Source organism: Lactuca saligna, chromosome 6 (genome assembly GCF_052625555.1).
Source record: "Lactuca saligna cultivar CGN05327 chromosome 6, ASM5262555v1, whole genome shotgun sequence".
NCBI lineage: Eukaryota > Viridiplantae > Streptophyta > Magnoliopsida > Asterales > Asteraceae > Lactuca > Lactuca saligna.
The window spans coordinates 162542476-162565101 of NC_136422.1; positions in this window are offsets into that span (position 1 = coordinate 162542476).

The window sequence follows — 22626 nt, forward strand, 5'->3', positions numbered from 1 at the left end:
ATTTTGTTGGATTGTTATTGGGCTATATTATATTTTGGGCTAGAAGGAAGGCCCAATTTAGAAATATGGGCCATATGTGGGCTTGGAAAGACTATATGGAATTGGGCCTAGGTCATGGACCGATGCAGTGGGCAAGGCCTAATAGTTGCTTTATATGTTGTTGTATGGTATGTGGTAGTTTGGGGGAGCTCACTAACCTTTGTGCTTATAGTTTCAGTTTTGGCTTCAGGTACTCAGTTTCAAAAGAGGAGCCCGGTAAGATTGTAGTGTACACACCATCTGTTCAGCTTGGAATGTTTATACTATGATATTTTGACAATTGTTATGATATTTTGAGATACACTGTTTATGATTTTTATATGATGATCGATGACTAAGGTTTTATTATTAAATTAAAACGAAATTTTTTGATTGTATTTTTGGGATGTTTCAATACAAGTTGCATGATTCCAAGTTTCTGTCCAATTGAAACTTACGTGATGAGAATCTTTCCATATGTGGTAAATTTTGACACTACCACAAACAAAATAATCAAATCCATTTTCAACATTGCTAACAATAGAAACATGCAAACATCAATTTTCACAAATGCCGTTGTATGGAATTATGAAATAAGATAAAATCAAAAATTTTCTTTATTTATAAAAATTGTGGAAAAACTTGTCCATACAATGCAATTACAAATGAAAACTATGTTACTAAATATTTCTAAGCAATCTATCATAACTCCTAAGTAGAAACTAAAAATCTAATCATCGAACGATGCGATCGAAATCCATCTTCGCGATTAGATTCAACATACTCTACCTTTAAGCTTCCTTTATTTTCTTCGATTGTAACGACCATAAAATTCGAGCCAAATTAAAACATTTTAATTAATTGAAAAACCATTAAGTTCATACATTCATTTTTAAAATAGTTTAAAATCAGAGTATTTCCCAAGAACCATATCACATAAATCATAAAACATGAGGAGTGGTACGATCACGCCTTCGCCTTGCCACGATCTCCTGAAGAACCTGAAACAAAACACTGAACTATAAGCCCGAAAGCTTATGAGTTACCCCCAAAATACCAACCACACATAAACATACTCATAACATAACACAAATAGAACAACCATCCACATCGGGTCTACTGTGGGACTGGTCCGTCGCACCGGGCCTTCAATCCACCTGGTCCATTCTCTGAGTCTACAGTATGAGTGGTCCGCCCGCACCGGGCCTTTAGTCGAACTGCTCCACTCTCCGAGCCTTGGCACGTCTGGTCCACCCTCTTGGGGCCTTCAGCCTATCCGGACCGCTCGCTGGGCCTTCGGAATATTCGATCCGCCCTGGGTATGTTGGCCTACAGCACAAAGCAGGACCCACCTCAACCCAAACCCCCGTCAAACAACCATGTGCACATAAAATAATTAATCACATAACAAATCCTTAACTAGACAACAGTCTACTAGATCACATAGCATATCAACATCCTAACTAGGATTCCGACCTAACTGGTCACTAGCACAACATTACCCTATATACTGGGTACTGACCTAAACCAAGTCACTAACATAACACCATCCTAAATACCAGGATGCAGATCTAGCAAAGCAAAAACATAACAAACAATAACCGAATTTCCATCCGATAATGGGCCGGCCTTGGTGCCGTAGACCCTATCGATATAGTGACGATAACTCACCTGTAATTGCCAACTAAAGAGATAAGACCAAGTTTCTCCGACCACCGACACGAACCTCACCATAGAACACTACCAAAGAACCAATTCCATAAATCCTAAAATTACCAAAATACCTGTGGGAGTCAAACTGGTCAACTCTTGATCAAAGTCAAAGTCCTCAGTCAAAGTCAACCTTCCTGGTTGACTCTACTCCCCGAGTCACCCCGTTGACTCGCCGAGTTCCCATACCCAGAAAACTCTCATTACATAACTTAACTCACCGAGTCGCACCAATACTCGCCGAGTCCAACGATCTCCGAGTCCCATCCTGTCCGACTCACTGAGTCACCAACCGACTCAGTTAATCCAAGGCTTTAACCAAGAGAGGTTGGATTCTGCGACCAAACTCGCCGAGTCCAAGAATAGACTCGCCGAGTGCAAGGCAATCTTTAACAAACTCGCCGAGTTGTTCTTCCAACTCGTCGATCCCATGCACATGTTCATACAACTCGTCGAATACACCCATGTGACTCGCCGAGTCTCTCCAGTTCTCAACCCATTTAGAAGCTATTCGAGCCATGCAGAGGCTCAAATCCATAGATCCACCCTTCTACAATCTAACCCTCACATAAAGTTGCAAACTTTACGTGAAACCATGGAGATTTAGGCCGAAAACACACTAGGGTTTGGGTTTTGGACAAAGGGGCTTCACCAACAACTCAATGACTGAAAATTTATGACATTATGGACCATCACAAGCCTAGATCTGAAGTAGCAACCTTAGATCTAAGCCTCTAACTCGAAATAGCTCTTAATCATACCAAAAATTCCCCGAATTTCAAATGATAATAGATCTATATACCAAAGAGCCCAAGCAGTAAATTATTACCTTCAATATATGCTCCACTGGAGTAGATCCCGGATCTACACCACTTCTTTGCAGCAAGCCTTTAATTCCTCAAGATCTTTCCCACCAATTTCCTCTTCCAAGCTCCAATCTCCTCAATAATGAAGTCTCAGACGAAGGTTAGGTTTTCTGGAATTCTCAGGGGGGGATTAAGAGGCTGGGAGAAGGACATAAAGTCCTTTAAATAGGGTGCAAACCCTAAGATTAGGATTTTCTCATTCCAGCACCAACACGTCGAGTCCAACTTCCAACTCGGCAAGTCGGTCACTTGATTCGCGATCCAAACCCGCTCCGACTCAACGAGTAAGCGTACTTACTCGTCGAGTCCCTTCCCTTATTTACACTTAGCACCTTTCACTTCTTGTTTCGAACTTGGGATGTTACATCAATCCTACAAAACATCAAAATGTAATTATATTACATCATGTATTAAGAATTTTCAAATAGGAACTTAATAGAATTACCTGAAGAAGAGTCAAACATTTTGACTTTACCATCCTTGTGGTCCTTCAGATAGATACGGCAGCTTCGCATCCGATGCCCCTTCTCTTGGCAATAGAAGCAAACAGATTCTTTTGGAATGACTCACGGGACAATCTCAGAATTAGTCTTTCCTTTTCCATTGGGAAGAGAAGACCTTTCTAGACTTCCAATGTTTCCATTGTCAATGTCCATTGAAGTTTAGGAGGTAGATCTTTCAATCAAATTTGTTTGACTAGTGCGCCAAATCATTTCTAATTCAGCATCAATTTGCAAATAGGTAAGTTCAATAAGTGTCACGTCACGACGTGTCATATACTATTCTTTAACAAACTGAATATACGACTTGGGAAGTGACAGAAGAACCAAGTTAATAGCCAAATTCCTCGACACAATGACTCCTAACATTCCCAGCCTGTCAATGTGTGACTTCATCTCCAAGACATGTGCACACACAAACCTTTCATCTTGGTGTTTTCTTGTCAATAGGGGTTAAGTAACCTTGAACTTTTCATGTCGACGAACATGTGGGTCAGGGAGAATTATTTAAGTCCTTAATATAGCTCCCAAATGAAATACTAAGGCTAGGACCCAACACAATAATTTACAATTCGGAAGAGGGATGCTATAATCCAATTGCAAACTATTTGTCGGTAGGTAAATGACGATTTACCAATTCCACCATGAAAAACAAAAATGAACATTAGGTTTTAAATGAATTGAAATTCCTAGATTCTTTTAAGAATCATTAAACTTTTCAATGGCATGTTTAATCTCGATTATACCCTTCAAGTTTGTTATTGGGATACCAAGGATCACAAACAAGGTGTGAATAACCATGCAAATGTGCTTGGTACTGTCGATGTCATTTATCACCAAATCAATGTGTCGGTTAACCACACACACTCCATTGATTTATGAAAAACATCGAGCTACCCTTTGCCACCCTTGTTAGTCCAAGTTAGTGTGTCGGTTAACCACACACGCTCCACTAACGACTTGGCAAGGTGCAAAGTGCAATTTCATGGATTAGCACCAATTTCACATTTTCCTAAAGTAACTAAGATTTGTGAATTTATAAAAGTATTTAGTTACTTCATGTCATTATACTTTTAATGGAAGTTTGTGTCCTATTCTACCCGTTCAACTAACGACCCTCCACTAGTCAAGAGTGCGGTGTGTAAGAGTGAATACCCATTCAATCGCCATTTTATAGGTAATTTCCTTAAACACGCCTTATAGACCAGCTTCGTGAATGAGACCTACTAACGGTAAGACTGACTTATTACTTATACATATATAATATATTAAACTTTTAATTTTATATAATATAAGGGTGTATTTTAGACATTTAAAATACTTGATGGTTTAATCTATTAATAACTTATACTCTTAATTTAATTAAACTTAAACCATGTTATTATGGATTTATTAATCATCTCTTTTATTTAAACGTTTAATTAACTTAATAAAATCCATAAGAGGTAATTTGAACTTTTCAAAAACATCAAGGCTCTAAATATAAAATTCAAAATTAAAACTAGTTAATTAGTTTTTAAGTTATGAAACCAAGAGTTGCACATTTTCAAAACTTTTAAATGTTCCATAAATGAGACTTTTCAACTTTCAAAACTTGAGGGAAAGTTTTGTAACTCTTGAAAAACATTTGAGTTCCAAATTTGATGACAAGATTTGTAACTCCATAAAAAACTTTTGAGTTCCAAAACTTGATGGCAAGTTTGTAACTCCTAAAAACATTTAGATAAAATTTTAAAACCAATAAAATAATCAAAATTTTATGTTTTACAAATTTGACATAATGCAAATCTTATACCAAGATAACTTCAAATCAAATACTACAAACAATTAGCTTATCATATAAATTAGTTATAATTTCAAGGTTTGACAATTTATCTTTTAATTGGATGGGATAATCATTACCATATAAAAAACATATTTTATGATACAAAACAGTTTAAGGTAATGATCCAAATCCAATTCTGGCCAAAACACCTGAAAATCTGCCAACAGACGACTGAACTCATCGAGTCGGATAATGGACTCATTGAGTTCATGATGAACTCATCGAGATCATGAGCGGACTCACCGAGTTCACCTTGGTAGAGTGCAAAATTTCATTGTTTTCATCTTTGAAAAATTCACCAATGCATCTATATATCAGAAAACAGCCCGTGCCTCTGATACCACTATTAGCTTTTATGAGCTTTAACATCCATATGGTGCACATACAACCCTAATGCTTTGGATCTAAGTTTTCTCTAGTTATACATATAATAAAATTATCCAAAACATAAAGCCTACAACTAGCATACAATTTGATATTTGAATCATAAAACTAGAAAGAAGATTACCTCTTTGTTGTAGCTTGTTGTATTTGGCCTTTAATAGCTTAGTGCCTCAAATGTTGCACCTCTAATGGAATCACAAGACACCGTGAACAATTAGAGGACTCGAGAGAGAGGTTTAGAGACACAAAATCGGCTAGGTCCTACTTAGAACACAAAAGTACCGATTTTAGGGTTTAGGGAAATACATATATAGTGTAGAATTCCAAGAGTCATATATAAACCCTAATTCTTACACTTAGGCTTATGATCTAATAACTCATATAGACTAACTCTTCATGGACTCTCACATAAATTTAGTCCATCGTGGATCAATAGCCCAAACCATATGTATCACTGATTTACATAATCAGTCCCCGTTAATTTAATTAATCTCTTTTGATCACTAAATTAATTCGAAATTAATTCTTGATCAATACTAATTAAATAATATGATTTCTCTATTAATATATTATACTTATAATATATTAATAAATCATAAATAACATCTTTATCAAATATCCATCGTATCAGATTGTTCTGGTGAATGCAACCCAAAAGGACCATGCTACTCTCGGGTCAAGTGCATACTAATTATTGTTATGAGCTTAGACACCTAATCTAACAGAAAATTCTCCTATAAAGAAGCTCAAATGACGGCACACCGATAGCGGAGTGATAGCTATTATTATAAAAAAAACTCAGCCAGAGGAAGGTAGGAGTCCCAACTCCCACCAAGATCAATAACATAGGCTCCCAACATATCCTCGAGCGTTTAGATGGTATGCTCTCTCTTGTCGTCAGTCTACGAATGATAAATCAAGCTAAAGTGCAATCTCATACCTAGTTGCTCGTGAAACCTTTGCCAAAATCGAGAAGTGAACCGAACATCTCGACTAGATACAATGGAAACTGGAACACGATGCCGAGCAAAAATCTTGTGTACATACACATTGGCTAATTTCTTGGCCGGGGAGCACTTCCAAATAGCTAGAAAGTGGGAACTCTTGGTCAAAGGGTCCATAATAACCGATATCACATCAAATCCCTTAGTCGTCCGGGGTAATTAGGTTCTAAAATACATGGTGATCTGTTCCCATTTCGACATGGGAATCTCCAAAGACTAATGCTTTTCGTGCGGCCTCTGGTACTTGGCCTTGACCATCCGACGGTTCAAGCACCTCTCAACATACCTGTCTATCTCCCTCTTCGTGCACAGCCATCATTAACTAAGTCTCAAATCTCGGTACCTCTTGGTGGGTCCAAGGTGTATTGAGAATCTGGACTTATGTGCCTCCTCCATCACAGCCTGCTTGACCCCACCAATATCTAGTACCTAAACCCGATCGCATCGAGTCAATAATCCACAACTATCAGTAAAAAACATGTTAGTCTCACCCCTGATTCTCTCCTACTTCCAATGTTCTTTCTTGACTCCTTCGGTCTGAGCCTCCTTGGTCAAATCTACAAGATGGGAATTGATAGAAATACTCATACATAAGCCATTAATAGAAGAAATAGACTACATGCTACTCAAGGTATCAACGACCACATTCACTTTCCCCAAGTGGTATAGAATCTCGTAGTCATAATCCTTGACCACGTCAAGCCATCTACGTAGCCTCATATTCAGATTCGATTGATCCATATGATATCTCAAACTCTTGTGATCCGTTTATATGGTACATCGGACCCCATATAGATAGTGTCAGGAAATCATGAGGGCACACACCACTACCCCCAACTCCAGATCATGCGTCGGATACCGAACCGTATGCAGCTTTAGCCGCCTAGAAGCATACATAATAACTCTCCCTCACTGCATAAGTACTGCCCCCAAACCTATGATAGAAGCATCACAATAAACATCAAAATTATTCTTACCCTCCAGGAGGATCAACAAGGGGGCCTCACTTAACTTCTGTCTCAACATCTCGAACACAGCCTGTAGCATAGGCCCTCATAATAATTCCACACCCTTCATCGTTAAATGAGTGAGAGGCATGGAAATCTTGGTGAATTCTGAATAAACCTATAATAATACCTTGCTAGACCCAGAAAAATCCTATATCTCAGAAGGATACTTCAGGACCTCCCACTGTATAACTGCCTCAATCTTGGCTAAGTCGACCAAAATCTCTCTCTGGTTAACAAGGTGTCCTAAGAACTGGACCTCCCGTAACCAAAAATTACACTTCGGGAACATGGTATAAAGCCTATCCATCCTGGAAACTCGCAGGAGCTCTCAAAAGTGCTCCCATGTTGCTCCCTGGTCTTAGAATAGACCAGAATATCACCGATAAAAACAACGACCGAACAGTTGAGCATCAACCTTCATACCCAATTCATTAAATCTGTAAATGTTGTATGCGCATTGGAGTGCCCTAACGGAATAACCACAAACTTGTAATGACCATAATGTGTTCGAAACACTGCATTCTCCACTTCCTCCTCCCTGAATCTCATTTAAGGATACCCCAAACTCAAATCGATATTGGAGAACCAAGATGCACCCTGCAACCGATCAAATATGTAATCAATCCGAGGTAGTGGGTAATGGTTCTTTACCATCAACTTGTTCAGCTCCCGGTAATCAATACACATCCGATACGAACCATACTTCTTCTTTACAAACAAAATTGGTGCTCCCCAGGGCTAACTGCTCGGTCAGATAAATTGTTTGCTTAAAAGCTCCTGAAGCTTAGAGGACAACTTTTGCATCTCTGGTAGATCTAATTGGTACACACTTTAGCAATAAGCATTTCACCAAGGATGAGATCGATTCGGAACTCCACTTGCCTCGTGGGAGGAACACCAGGTAATTCCTCCGAAAATACATATGGAAATTCTCTAACTACATACACATCCAAAACTGAAATTGCCTTCTGTACCCGAGTGTCAACCACATACGCCAGATAGCCCATACACCTATGATGCACATACTATCGAGCCCTGGTAGCAGAACAAAATTCTAATCCAACACTAGTACCCTTGCCAAAAATAGTCAGTTCTCCCCCACTTGGGGTTCGAACCACTACCCCTTGTCCCTCATAATCTATCATGGCACCAAACCTACTCAACCAGTCCGTCCCTACTATCATATATACATCACCATACGGATAGGGATCAAATCGATTGGGTAAGACACCATGAAAATGTCTAAGGTATAATCTCAAAAAACGCTCAATGCAGAAACCTGATGCTTGTTGGTGATGGAAACTTGCAACGAGCATTCCAACTCTCCAAGAGACATATTAAAACTAATACTAAAGGACCGAGACACAAAGGACTGACTTGAACACGAGTCAAAAAGCACAAGAGCGGGTAAGGAGTTCACATAGAAGGTACCTAATAGAAATACACTCATAACTATACAACTAAATAACTTGAAAAAATCATAAATGAAAACATACCAGGAACGACTTATAGCACCGCCCTGTACTCCTCTACAATGAGCTAGAAAACACAACCTCGAGGCCCCGGGGGCTTTGTCCTTCCTTGGAGTCCATCTGTGATCCACAAAGTAGTTGGGGATGCTGCCTACGCTGGTTTGGCGGCTGTAAGGGACAGTTGGCCTTCACATGGCCATCCTGCTCACAATGGCAACAAATCCTGGTGCTCGCTAACGGGACTGTTGACAACAATCCCTAGCAACATGGCCCTTTCTGCCATATTTGTGGCACCTAGAATAAGATTGAAAAACACCATCATGAACCTTGTCGTACTTGTCACAAGTGTGGCCCCTATGCCCACAAAATATTCTAACATAAAAGAGCCCTCTCAGTAAACATGTTGGTGATCTCTTTTATCGGCTATGTCATCTTCCTCAACGACTGGTACTCCTGAGCCAACCTCTCTCTCTCTCTCTCTCTGTATATATATATATATATATATATATATATATATATATATATATATATATATATATCTTCACCAAAGGAACATACTTCGTGCGAAACATCTCCAAGAATTGCTCCTAGGTAAGAACAAGCCTCTACTCAGGAGTATATGAACCGGTCACCAGGTTCCACCAGTTCTTCGTGTCTAGTCGAAGAAGGTTTAGGGCGCACTTCACTTTCAGTCCTCTAGACAGGAACAGGTGAAGAAACATCCCTCAGCGTTAGAAATCCATCTCATGAACATGATCGGGTCCTTGACCCCGTCAAACTCTAAGGGCTTCGTGTTGCTGAAGTCCCAGTACTAGAATGAACCTCTCCCCATAACCCGCACAGTAGCAACAACTGTGGTGGCTACAACAGCAACAACCTTTGACACAACAACATACTGTTCATTGAACAATTCAATCATTATGGTCATGATAGAACCAAAGTCCTCTAGGATGGCACCCCGAACAATCGCAACAACCTCAGTGGCAATCAACTCGCGAATGTCAACATCTGTCAAACCTAGCATCTCTGGGCCGCCAACTCCTGATTCAGATCCTCTCGTAAACACCATACTGAAAATGAACCAAAATAAATTAGAATCATCACTATTCATAAAATTACAACCATTATAGAAAGACTACACCTTCGGCGTTTTGTGACTTCCTTGCTACACGTACGAGTCCTGTGCTTCAAATAGTATGAGCCCATACTACCTTCCATACCTATTCGTATTTGTCTCAATGGATCGTCACAGACCATCCGGATACAAAACACCACGACTAGGATATGCATACATCCTATCCTTACTCTCTCTCGAGAGTGGCTAATCATCCCTTAAGTTGGCCTACTACTATCACACACACTCATGAAACTTCCACCAACTTTGCAGCCACTCATGCATGCTAATCATACATAACGTTGGATTCCATAGACATTCAAATACTTGATTCTACCATAAGCTCACAACTAGACAAGGAACGAGAATAAGGCTAAATCAAACATTCTCAGACTATAAAATATTAGTTATGTACAACTATGATGCACACACTAAGCAACTACAATATTGATGTCAATTCCATCTAGCATATAAGAGATTCTCGTAGGCTATCAGGCATCACACATGAGAAAATTCTATCATGCAATTCTTGAGGATCCCTAGCCTACAACTAGCATGCAATTCTATCATAATCATCATAAGGAAATAATAGTATGGGTATCTTGGGGCATACTTTCTTGCTCTGGCTAATCGTACACATCTCATCCTTCTTTGGTTACCCTTGGAAACAATTTTGAAAACAAATTTTGAAAACTTTTACAGATCCTTAGTTTGAGTTTGGGTTCACATGAGTACTTATCCAACTCGTTCAAACCGAGGCTCTAATACCAACTTGTAACATCCCAAAACTCACGATAAAATTTTTCATTTTCCAATTTAGGTAAAATCATTATTTCAATAAAAACCCAAGTCATAGAAAAAACAAGTATCAAGTACAAATATTCCAAAATCAGAGTATCATTAAATCTACAAAAAATCACCGAAGAATATGAACGATCACACCTTCACCCTGCCCTGATCATCAGAAGCACCTGAAACATAACACTTAAACTATAAGCCAAAGCTTAGTAAGTTTCTCCAAAATACCACCACATAACATATAACAATATGTATATCGGTTCCACAACCATCAGACTGGATTACCCCTGAGCCCATAGCATGAGTCTGGTTAACCCACTTGGCCCACAACTCATGTATGGATTACTGTAAAGCTCACAACATAAGTCTAGCTTGCCTTACCAAACCACAACTTATGTCTGGCTTGTTCCGAGTGTAAGTCCCCAAAATCGGCTTGTGTATCAATCAGATCCAATTGATGGTGCGGAATCCCAATCAATTGGACGATGTCTGATCAAATAGAAAAGAATGAGAACAAGAATTAAGATGAATCTAATGATGTATTCAATTATATGAATGATGCTCCTTACAATAGATTCTCTCTCACACACTATTCTTCTCTCTAACTTTCTCTCTCTATAATGTGCTCTCTCTCCTCTCTCTCTCTCTCTCTCTCTCTCTCTCTCTCTCTTCTAGCAGTGCACTCCTCACCCTATATATATGAGACATGGGCCACTAGCAGCACACAAGTGTACAACTACACACGCGTGTGCGACCGCACACACATGTGCAGCCGTACACAACCACAAAATTATAGAAAAATATACTTTCTTAGAAAAGCAAAGTATAAACCAAAATTTTGACCCAACAATCTCCCCCTTGGTTTATAGCTTTCTTTTCTAATTGGTCCAACAAACTACCCCTAAAAAGTAGCTGGCTTTTCTTGTTAATCTTCATTGGGAGCTTGGCTTCAGCATCAATCTTCAAATTTCTTCACAGCATCAACATGAACATATGAATCTTCAATAAACGACTTCATCTTGAGCAGTTGGGATTTCTACAGAATTTGATATTGAACACCATTGGGTGAGGAGGCTTCTTGTAGAGATTCATGAAAGATGGCGCTTTCAGCTTGAGAATCTTCAGAGAGAACAGAGAGAACGAATCTTCTGGATCACTTCAGCAGGTTCATAGATAGCAACAGACTGGTTGAGGAGGCTTCAATGCAATCCGTCATATAATCTTCAATTGCAGCTTCACCTTGCTTCTGGGGTTGAAAGATTTAATGTCAAAAGAATAATCTTCATTTCTTGCTTTTTCGAATGAGAATTCTTCGATGATCACGGATGAAACTTTGGATCAGAAATCTTGATACAGTCTCCATGAGTCTCATCTACACCTGAAATCACTTTTCAAGACAAAACAAAACTAAAAGAAAACTTAGCACACAAATTAAAACAGAAACAAAAATATTTTTGGATTTTTGATTTTTTTGAACAAGAAATAAGACAGAAATAAAAATATTTTTGGAGTTTTGATTTTTTTGATTTTTGTTTGATTTTGATTTTTTGTTATTTTTTTTAATTTTCCCCCCTAAATTTGTGCATAAAGGAAAACAATGAACAAATTTAACAAAAAGAAAAATATTTGGGATCAAAGTTGTTAGATAGTCTTAATCCGTTTGACAATACCTTCCCCTTCATGATTAGATCTGGTCGATCGCCGGTATTATGTTCCACTTAAGCACAAAAAATTGTGACAAATTTTAGGAATGTTATTAGTGACAGGACAGATTGATCCTAAGTTACTAGATAAAATCCTAAGGACTATTTATCTGACGACGACCAAGGATATTGTTGTCCACCTAAATTGAGCAGCGAAATCTATAGACAATCTAGAATTGTTCAATTTTAGATATACTAGAACATGTTTCCCGTTTCCTGACATACCCCAATAATCAAGAACTTCCGAGATACTCCTTACTTTAGGTGAGTAGACAATTATTATGAGAGAGGATAGATTTAGATTATTAGTAACTAGAGTTTTAGAGGGATTGAGAAGTAGAAGGGTGCATATGTTGTGTACCAGGTCGAATTGTTAATCACACAAAGGAGACAACATATGGCTAACAGATAGGAAGAATTTAATAGATATAAGATGCAGAGAGATAGATTTGCATATGTTGCAATCCAGGTCGGATTTTTCGATCACACAGAGGAGACAACATATGACTAACAGTAAGAGAGAAAGAAAATAATTTTCTACAGACCTACTTTATCGGAATTCGCCAGTCTCTCCATCAATACCGGAATTAAGTACAAAATCCATACATCGAGGAAAAGTTAATCCATAGTTCTAGATACAGGTTTCTTTAATGTGACTGGTGGATTCTCATGTATATCTCCCTGCTTAACCTATCCAAGCGTCATATTGTCAGGCTAAACGGAACTATCTAGGTCAAGATTTATCAAGTCTCTAGATTTCTTAAGTTCATCTGAACCTAGTTAAGTCCATTAAACTTTTCGTGCCTACCAGTGCATCGAACACAGAGCCTAGACAATTCAGCTTCAGTCCCTTACACTGGTTTAGACTGCCCGTTATCATTTTATCTTGATATCACTTCCCAAATAATACTTACTAACAAAAAACATAAAATATTGAAAAATTGTCTTTAAAACGAAACAGAGTAAGATAAACTCAGGAGTATAGAGAAGAAAACTCAACCATAAGTCACCCATTGAATTTGCATCCAGAAGGTCTGAGAACAGCACGCATAATCTCAGAAAAGATCCGAAAATTCTTCATGTCATTAAGCACTAACCCCATGAGTGATCCCTTCCTTTCTTCCTTTCCCGCAAAGGACATATACTCTCAAACAAAGTTATGAGTGTTGCACAGTTGGGATATGCCTCCTATCATGTGTCTGGAACAGCCACTATCAACAAACTGAAATATGATGATATGTCTCCATAGCTGCTCTGACACAGAGCGGGATCAATTGGTCTTTGGAACTCAGTCCATTTTGAAACTGGACTGACCTTTGTCATCTTTGCACGATACTCTCTCCTACGACATATGCTACTTATCACAAACAGAAGATGTAGAAATACTGGAAGCATTAGGAGATTTGGGAGATTTAACCTTTGGTACCCATTTGTAGTTGGGTTTAACCCATGTCCTTTTCGGGCGGATGGGTGCCTCGACACTTGATTTTGAACTTGAATCCGATTGTCAAAAATGACTTTGAGCTAACCGGTCTTCGCTTCACTGGAGCATCTCTTGGATTGGACTTCTTGGCCAACTTTTCCTTCTTGTCCTTGGGAGTTGATCTCTTGGCCTTGGGAGTTGAACTCTTGCCCTTGTTGGCATTACAGCCGCCATATCGTGATTTTGACCTTGAAGGGCTTCTTTTGGAGTATCTCCCTCTTAGCGCGTTTTACCATCCTTGTGCGTAGTAGGGAACGTATGCGTGATTTGGACAGTTTCGGACAATGTGACCAGGTATTCCACAGTGAAAACAAGTCTTTTTCTTCACTGGGAAATTGTTTCTTCCTGCCCCTAGTGGCGTGCCCTTGCCTTGTCTCTGATTATTCCCACAAGCACACTTGTAACAGGCACTCTGATTTGCTTGTTTAGGTGGCCTGTATTTATCAACAACAGGTTGATCAGAAGTAACTGAGTTAGAAGCAACAGATTCAGAGTTCAATGAGTCATTGGATTGTTCAATTGTTTTCTCCTTGTTCTCATCCTCTACAACTTTACCTGCACAATAAGTAGAAACATTAGTATTCTTCACCTCAACACCCTCAATTGGCCCTGATTGTTCAGTCTTAACTGAAGCTGGGATAGGGGTTTAGCCAAAATGAGCAGGAATTTCTTCCTCATTGGTCTCAAGGGGTGGGTTATATTTGTCATTAAAAGGCGGTGGAACACTGTGATACCCTAGACCTTTGTTTTGATTATCTTTGAATTTTAATTGTTTTTCAATCATCAAGACAACTACCTCACTTGACACATCATATTTTCTAAAATTAAAATCTGCATTTTCAAATTTGTTTTTCAATGTGTCAAGCTCGGCAAACACAGAAGCATGTTGTCTCTTAATATAGTCATAATTTTCACATTTATTGCTATATTCCTCTTGAGGTTTCTAAAATCCTTAGTTTTGGCTTCTAGTTGTGCTTTTAAAGTTTTTTGACCTTTCCTTAGTGTATAGCCTTCATATTTAAGGTCCTCATTTTCCATTTTTGCAAATCAATTTGTTCGCGAAGAAATTTAATCGTACTTCACAAGATGGAGTACATGAAACTTCATTTACCGTAATGGATGAGGAACTCATTTTTATAAAAATTATGCTCTTTGACTAAAAACTCAAAATTCAACCCTAAAAGTTAAATTTCAAAGATCAAACTTGAAACGTCAAACTTCAAAGTCAAATCAAACAGCTAAATTTGAAATTTTTTATTGTCAAACGAGAAAGTCAAATTTAAAGTCAAAGGTCAATTTTTAAAAGTCAAAGTCAAAATTTTATGTAAAAAGTCAAAAATAAAAGTTAAAATTTAAAAACTAAAATTTTTGGTTGAAAATGTAATTTAAAAATGAAAGACATTGAATCAAGATATTTCCTAGCCCAACTGGTAAGACGCGTGCTGTGTTGGGAGGAGACCCGGGTTCGATCCTTGGCACCCCCAAAACTGTTTCCTATTTTTTTTAAGATGCGATGCTGCTGCGAGGCTGTTGCTGAGACGAGGTGCGGAGCGAGGATCAGACCGTACACGAGACCGAGCCACACACCGAGCCGGCCGCACACACCGAGCCGTACACCTTCAACTGGCCGCACACCTTCAATAGATTCGTGAAAAAATGATGTTTTTCACCCCTTTTTGCTCCAAAACCTGATCAAAAACTCTTTTTTTATAAAAAAAAAAAATGCAAAGAAGAAATCCCCCCTTATTTTGCCCCGATCTATCCAAAAACGTAAAAATCCTTTCAAATAAGATCAAATAAGCTCCAGATCTGACAAAATTGACTAATACAATCCAAGCTCTAATACCACTTGTAAGTCCCCAAAATCTACTTGTGTATCAATCAAATCTAATTGATGGTGCGGAATCTCAATCAATTGGATGATGTCAGATCACATAGAAGAGAAGGAGAAGAATAATTAATATGAACCTAATGATGTATTCAATAATATGAATGACACTCCTTACAATAGATTCTCTCACACACACGATTCTTCTCTCTAACTTTCTCTCTCTCTCTCTTTACAATATGCTCTCTCTCCCCTCTCTCTCTCTCCCTCTCTCTCTCTCTCTCTCTCTCTCTCTCTCTCTCTTTCTCTCTATGTGTCTCTCTCTTCTAGCAGTACACTCCTCACCCTATAGATATGAGACATGGGCTACTAGCAGCACACGAGTGTATAGCTGCACACGTGTGTGCAGCCGTACACAGGGTGTGCGGCCGCACACACATGTGCAGCCGTACACAGCCACAAAATTACATAAAAATATATTTTCTTAGAAAAGTAAGGTATAAACCAAAATTTTGACCTAACACCTAGGTTTTTTTGGCTTCTTTATAAAGCAATATTGCCTCAACCCAAATGTACTATGTCGACATACGCAACAGATAACATATAACCATCAAACAGATAATCATGCAGATCTAATAAATCACTACAATATAGTATTGGATTAGGTGTCTAAGACCATAAGTATTTTGGTATGTACTTGACCCGATTATTAGCATGGTCCTTTTGGGTTGCCTTCACCATAGCAACTGATAGGATGAATTATGGAGAAAGGGGATTAATTGTGATTTATTAACATATTATATGAATAATATATTAAAGGAGAAATCATTATGTTTAATTAATATTGATTAATAATTAATTTAGAATTAATTTTGTGATAAAAAAGGATTAATTAAATCATGGGGACTGATACTGTAATTATAAGATAATTGTAATTGGGCTGATGGATCACCTTAGATTAAAGGTTGGACGAATTCTATGGGAAGCCCATAAGGAATTCATCCAAAGGATATTCTAGAAGGAGTCCATGGGCTGCTTAAGGCTTAAGCACTCATATTAGGGTTTCCACCTAAAAACGCTAGCAGCCACAAGTATAAATAGACCCCCTAACATAAGGATTTCGGCCCTATGCTTCTTGGTGTTGCCCTGGCCGATTTCCTCCCCTCTCCTAAGTCGTCTTCTTGCTAGTGGTGTTTGTGACTCCATTAGAGGTGCAACACTTGGGGCACTAAGCTTTCAAGAGTCAATGACTATGTGGATTGTTCTTGTTATTCCCACATAACAAGTAAGGTAAGATTCCAAACCCTTATTTACATGTTAGATTAGGGTTTATGCTTTGGAAGATTGTTTACATGTATAACTTGAGGAAAACCTAGATACAAAGTATTAGGGTTGCATGTACACTATAGGAATAATGTTCTGCTCAAAACCCATCACATAGCAACATCCTATATGCCATGATACATAACCTAATGGGCCGACATTGGTGCTTTTGACCCATGAGTACAGTGAGGAAAATTCATCTCACCATCTAAAGATAGGTGAAAAGAATGTTGCTACAGATAGTAACTCTACTAGGTTACCTATACACAACTAGGGACCTAATCTCAAACTACTGCTCAAATTACCCAAAATGCCCCTAAGTCAAACTTGGTCAAATTCCTAGTAAAAAGGTCAAGGTCAAAAAGTCAAAGGGGCCATAAAGGCCGAGTATGCCCAACGTACTCATTCATTACCCTTCCTCGGATACAAGACTCCTCATTAGTACACTCATCGTAGCACCAAGTACGCACGACCTACTAGCGTTGGATCCAAAATTCTTTGTTAATTCCTTAATGCATAAAGCCAACACATCAAACATTAAATCTAGGTAAAATTGGACGTCTTAATGGATAAAGTATCTGACTTTATCAATTTGCATTCATACAAAAGGGCGTAACGTCAAACCCCAGGTCCAATAGTCATCCAATGCTCCAAAACTCATGCATGACTTAATGATAGTGACCGAGCTCTCATTTTTATGAATCTATGAGCTCAAAACTATAGAAAACTACACCTCAAGGACCCGGAGTAACTCATACTCCATTAAACCAAGACTATGGGACCAAAATGAATACAAACTCAAGACTAGCAAGATCTGTAATTTAATCATCAAATTCCAAGCTTAATACCTTTTGAGGGTGCTTAAAGGTGAGATACTTCTGGATTTAAGCTGCCTTGAACTACCAAGGTAGTCTACTACCTTCTTTCTCCTTTACAAGCACAAGAATACACACTTTAAGGCTAAAAACACACACCAATGGAGTATGGTTTGCAATGAGATGTTTTTGAGAGTTGGAGGCTGGTGGGGAAAAAGGTCTCAAAGAGTTAAGGACATTATATAGGGCTTAAACCCTAAAAAGTTATGGTTAAACACAACGGCAATACGCCCAACGTACTCAAGGTACACCCATCGTACCACTACGAACCCTCGCAACTTGGTTTAGTGAGTTACGCCCTGTGTAGCTCTAACTTATGCCCGACGTAAGGATCGAATTGCTAACATTTGAACCTTTTGGGCCAAAAATGAAATTACTTGGACAATGAGTGTTATATAATATATATGTCTATAGTCGTTCAAGAAAAAAAATCATATGATAATGGTGAAGTCATATTGCTAAACACAAAGGAATCCTCAAAAAAAAGATTCACAGGATTGTTTTAGATAATCTAAGATAAAAATGCTATAATCTTTGTACGAAAAGGAATACTTTAAGGATTGACTTTACATAAAATTTGATTAAAAAATATTTAATCATTAATCATGCATCTATGATATATATATATATATATATATATATATATATATATATATATATATATATATATATATATATAGCTTCCAAGTCCATTTTGCCTAAACTATCAATTTTTATGATGTTATTTCATAATTGTTTACTATTGGGTCCTTTTTAATTTTTCTTTTCCATTATATGTATATTTTCCAGTTTTTTGCTGGCGTATTTATTATATAAAATTTATTACTATTTTAGAAAAACCTTATAAAGAATCTTATAAAAAAAATCTTTAGATTTTATATTATTCTTTACTAGGTGTGAAACCCGTGTATTACACGTGTTGATTTAAAAAAAATAAACGTTAAATTAAAATGTAAACAAAAAATATTTTTTAATATGTAATTTTAAAATAAGAAATGAAGAAGCATATTTATTTCAATTTAATATCATATATATGATATTTAATAATTTACATATATAATTATGATTTTAATTTTAAAAATTAAAATAAATCAAAAATTAACAAGTAGATAATATTTATTTCAAAAATACTATAAAATGACAAATGTCAAAACTCATAAAAGATTGACATGTGTCAAAAAAAACTTTCACTTACTAAGAAGGATTTATGTTTTACATTTATTTTGTAGTGTTTTAACTCTAACTACTTTTCCTTGACAGTTTTGATTCGAATTTTGCTAATGCAAGTATCACATTTGTTGAGTTAATGTTTTTTTGATAGAGGATTGATTAAAAACTGATTGACACAGACATCACGTTTAATATAACCGAGTAAGACGCATAACATAGGAGTTATTGCGTCAGAAACTTTTAAATTTAATATCAAACAGTCTAAACCTGATCGGATTAGACTCAGTTATTTACTAACCTCGATAAAAAACATATCAAATAACATTGTAGTTTTTATTCTAGTTGCTTATTGTAGTTTTTATTCTAGTTGCTTGTATGTTATTGTATATATATTTTGGGGTCTTACAACTAAGTATTTGCTCATTCTATATATTTTATTGAACATGTAACTCCCATACCATATAATATATTATTAAATCAACCTAAATCAACTAGTTGACAATGAAATGCTTTTTAATTGGTTATCTTTTTAGAATCTAAGGCCATTTCATAGCTGATATGTGAAATTCAAATCCGAGATAAATTATTTTTTAAATTAATTTATATGTAATCACCCCTAAACCACTACCACAGTGGTTTCTTTAATTGGTTATTTGCCAAATTCTTATAGTATTACAACATTTTTTGCATAACTAACATTTCATATGGTTTAACTATTAATAATTATTACAAAATATATGTATCAGGTACATTGTAGTCCTAAATTATTTTTTACTTTTACTTAATAAAATATATTGTAGTCCTAAATTATTTTTCACTTTTACTTAATAAAATATTTTGTAGATATTTGATCGTTTATTAAATTATTTTTAAATATGTTATACACAAAATTACATAAATGATCCATATAATTTATCAAATAATATTTGTAACACCCCAATTTTCATATATAAATTATATAACAAATAATCGTTCCAACATCTCCCAAGATCAATTATGAACTTACTTATAGACTAAACTACAACGGAAACAAAATAAAATAAAATAAAGTCTTTAACCGAAGAGTTTCGGGTGTTACGTTCTTGTGGAACTCCTTTGTCGTCTTGTTGATCAATCATTCCCCCTAACCTTCTTACTGTCACTTGTTAAATAGTTTTATGGGCTGCACACATTTAAAGTTTCTAAAATGGGTATGCTTAGGGCTTAATAAGTTTGTGTTACACATACATGTTCATCACTTAAAAAAACAAATAGTTTAGGGGAACGAATTATATAGCAAAACATATCATCGGATGATAATATTTAGGGGAACGATTAATTATTCAAAAAAATGAAACAACTGATCATTTCCCTTCTCCTTGAGAATTCAGCATCCATTATACTCAAGTATTTTAAATATCCAAGGAAATGAGTATAATTCTCAATTCACATCCCTGCCGATTACACACATTCATAATGTTTACGACGATTAAACACCTCATCCATTCCTACTACACATGTTACCCAAAAAAAACACAGTAGATAAACAAATCAAAATAATATTTGCACCCAACCGTACTTATCATAAAATATAATGTGACTAAATAATTATAAACCACTTGATAAAAATTTATCTGGAAGCAACCACAAAACACAAAAAAACCTCACATTGCAACTGACAAGTCTTAGCCGAAGCTACGCTACTAACCTGCACCCTACATTCTAAAGTTTTGAAAACAAGAATGCAAAACAAATAACCAAAATAACTCTTTGATTAATTGGAAAATCACTCAAAACCAATGTTTTTACAATCTGTTCTCATAATCATAAACTTGCTTATGGACACGTATATATAGCCTAACATACCAACTTGTATTAGACTAGGAAATTTATGACCAACTTGCCATAAACTAAACTTTCCATAAATTAGATTGTTTGGTCTCCAAGTCCTCATCGACTTAGGATTCCAACAATCACCCCCGAATCTCTAAGTCCTTCTAGAGAATTCTTCAACCTGATCAACATCCTATTATCTCTTTTCACCACCCCAACCTCTTTATCAAGCTTGTTCTGAGAGCAACTTTCCACCTAACAACAAGACTAGGTCACGACCATATTTACCGTCTTTCGTCACTCGCAAAACGAACCGAATCAAAGTCACCTGCTTTGATGTCTTCTCGTCTGTTTATTTTGTGCACCCGGTTGGTCTCTCTCTACCTTAGAACCAGCCCGATCAAGAAAAACCGAGGCTGCTGTTGAGATGCTTCAACTCATAATCAAAAACAATCCACACCCCCTTAAAACGAACCCGGTTCCCACTGCGTCTGGCCCACATCGAAAGGTTATGGTATTCTTGAAACCGACTCTCAAACCGGCACAGTCTTCAACTCGCTCTGATACCAATTAAAGTTTTGAAAACAAGAATGCAAAACAAATAACCAAAATAACTCTTTGATTAATTGGAAAATCACTCAAAACCAATGTTTTTACAATCTGTTCTCATAATCATAAACTCGATTATGGACACGTATATATAGCCTAACATACCAACTTGTATTAGACTAGGAAATTTATGACCAACTTGCCATAAACTAAACTTTCCATAAATTAGATTGCTTGGTCTCCAAGTCCTCATCGACTTAGGATTCCAACACATTCTACCAACAAATTTCTTTTCTAAGATAATGATCCTAAGAAAAATAACATCTTATCCTATGTGTTCTTGGCTTTTAATTCATGCTCTCCTATGTTTCATTCGGTTAACAGGTATTTTAATTACCATGCCGAAAATATATTTTAAAATGTATATCTTTTTCCAAAGAAATAATCATAAAATTATTTAGTAAGTAAATTAAAACCAAATGTTATATAAAGTGAAGGGTAATAAGAAAAAGAAATAACGCTTTTGATTTTACCAAATGAAGCTCGTTGGTTAATATTCAAAAACAAATAATAAAACGACATGTTATTTAAACTATAGGGGCCCTTTCTGTACTATTAACTTTTAATTCACAAAAGCCATGAGGCTCGAGAATACCCAACCGAAAGACAAGAGTTATTAACTTTACCCAACTATCATACACTCATCTACCCATTAAATGTGTTATCATATATCAGTTAAATAAATCTAAAAACTTTTCACTTATCTTGTTGCCTCATGTTTAATCATATATGATCAAACATGAAATTGACACTCTTGTAGTCAATAAAGGTCTTACACCTTCTTTGACTCTTGGTAATCTATGCATATTTATATCGTTCCATTGTTCTTCATGACAAACAACGCCAGCGCACCCCACAGTGATGTACTATGTGAAATAAAACCTTACAGGTCCTGTAACATTCCAAAATACGACCCAATTTTTTTTATTTTTTTTTGTTTAATCATTACTAAAATCATTAAATCAATACCATAAAATAAAACCCATACGTCAATGTCTCAAAACCATAACAAAGTATCACAAGAAAACTGTATCAAGACTGTATCAAATCAAGTCAATGAAAAGCTAAATCAACTCCCAGGACAAAACTAAAACTGTAGTGTGTGCGATGCCATCATCCCGA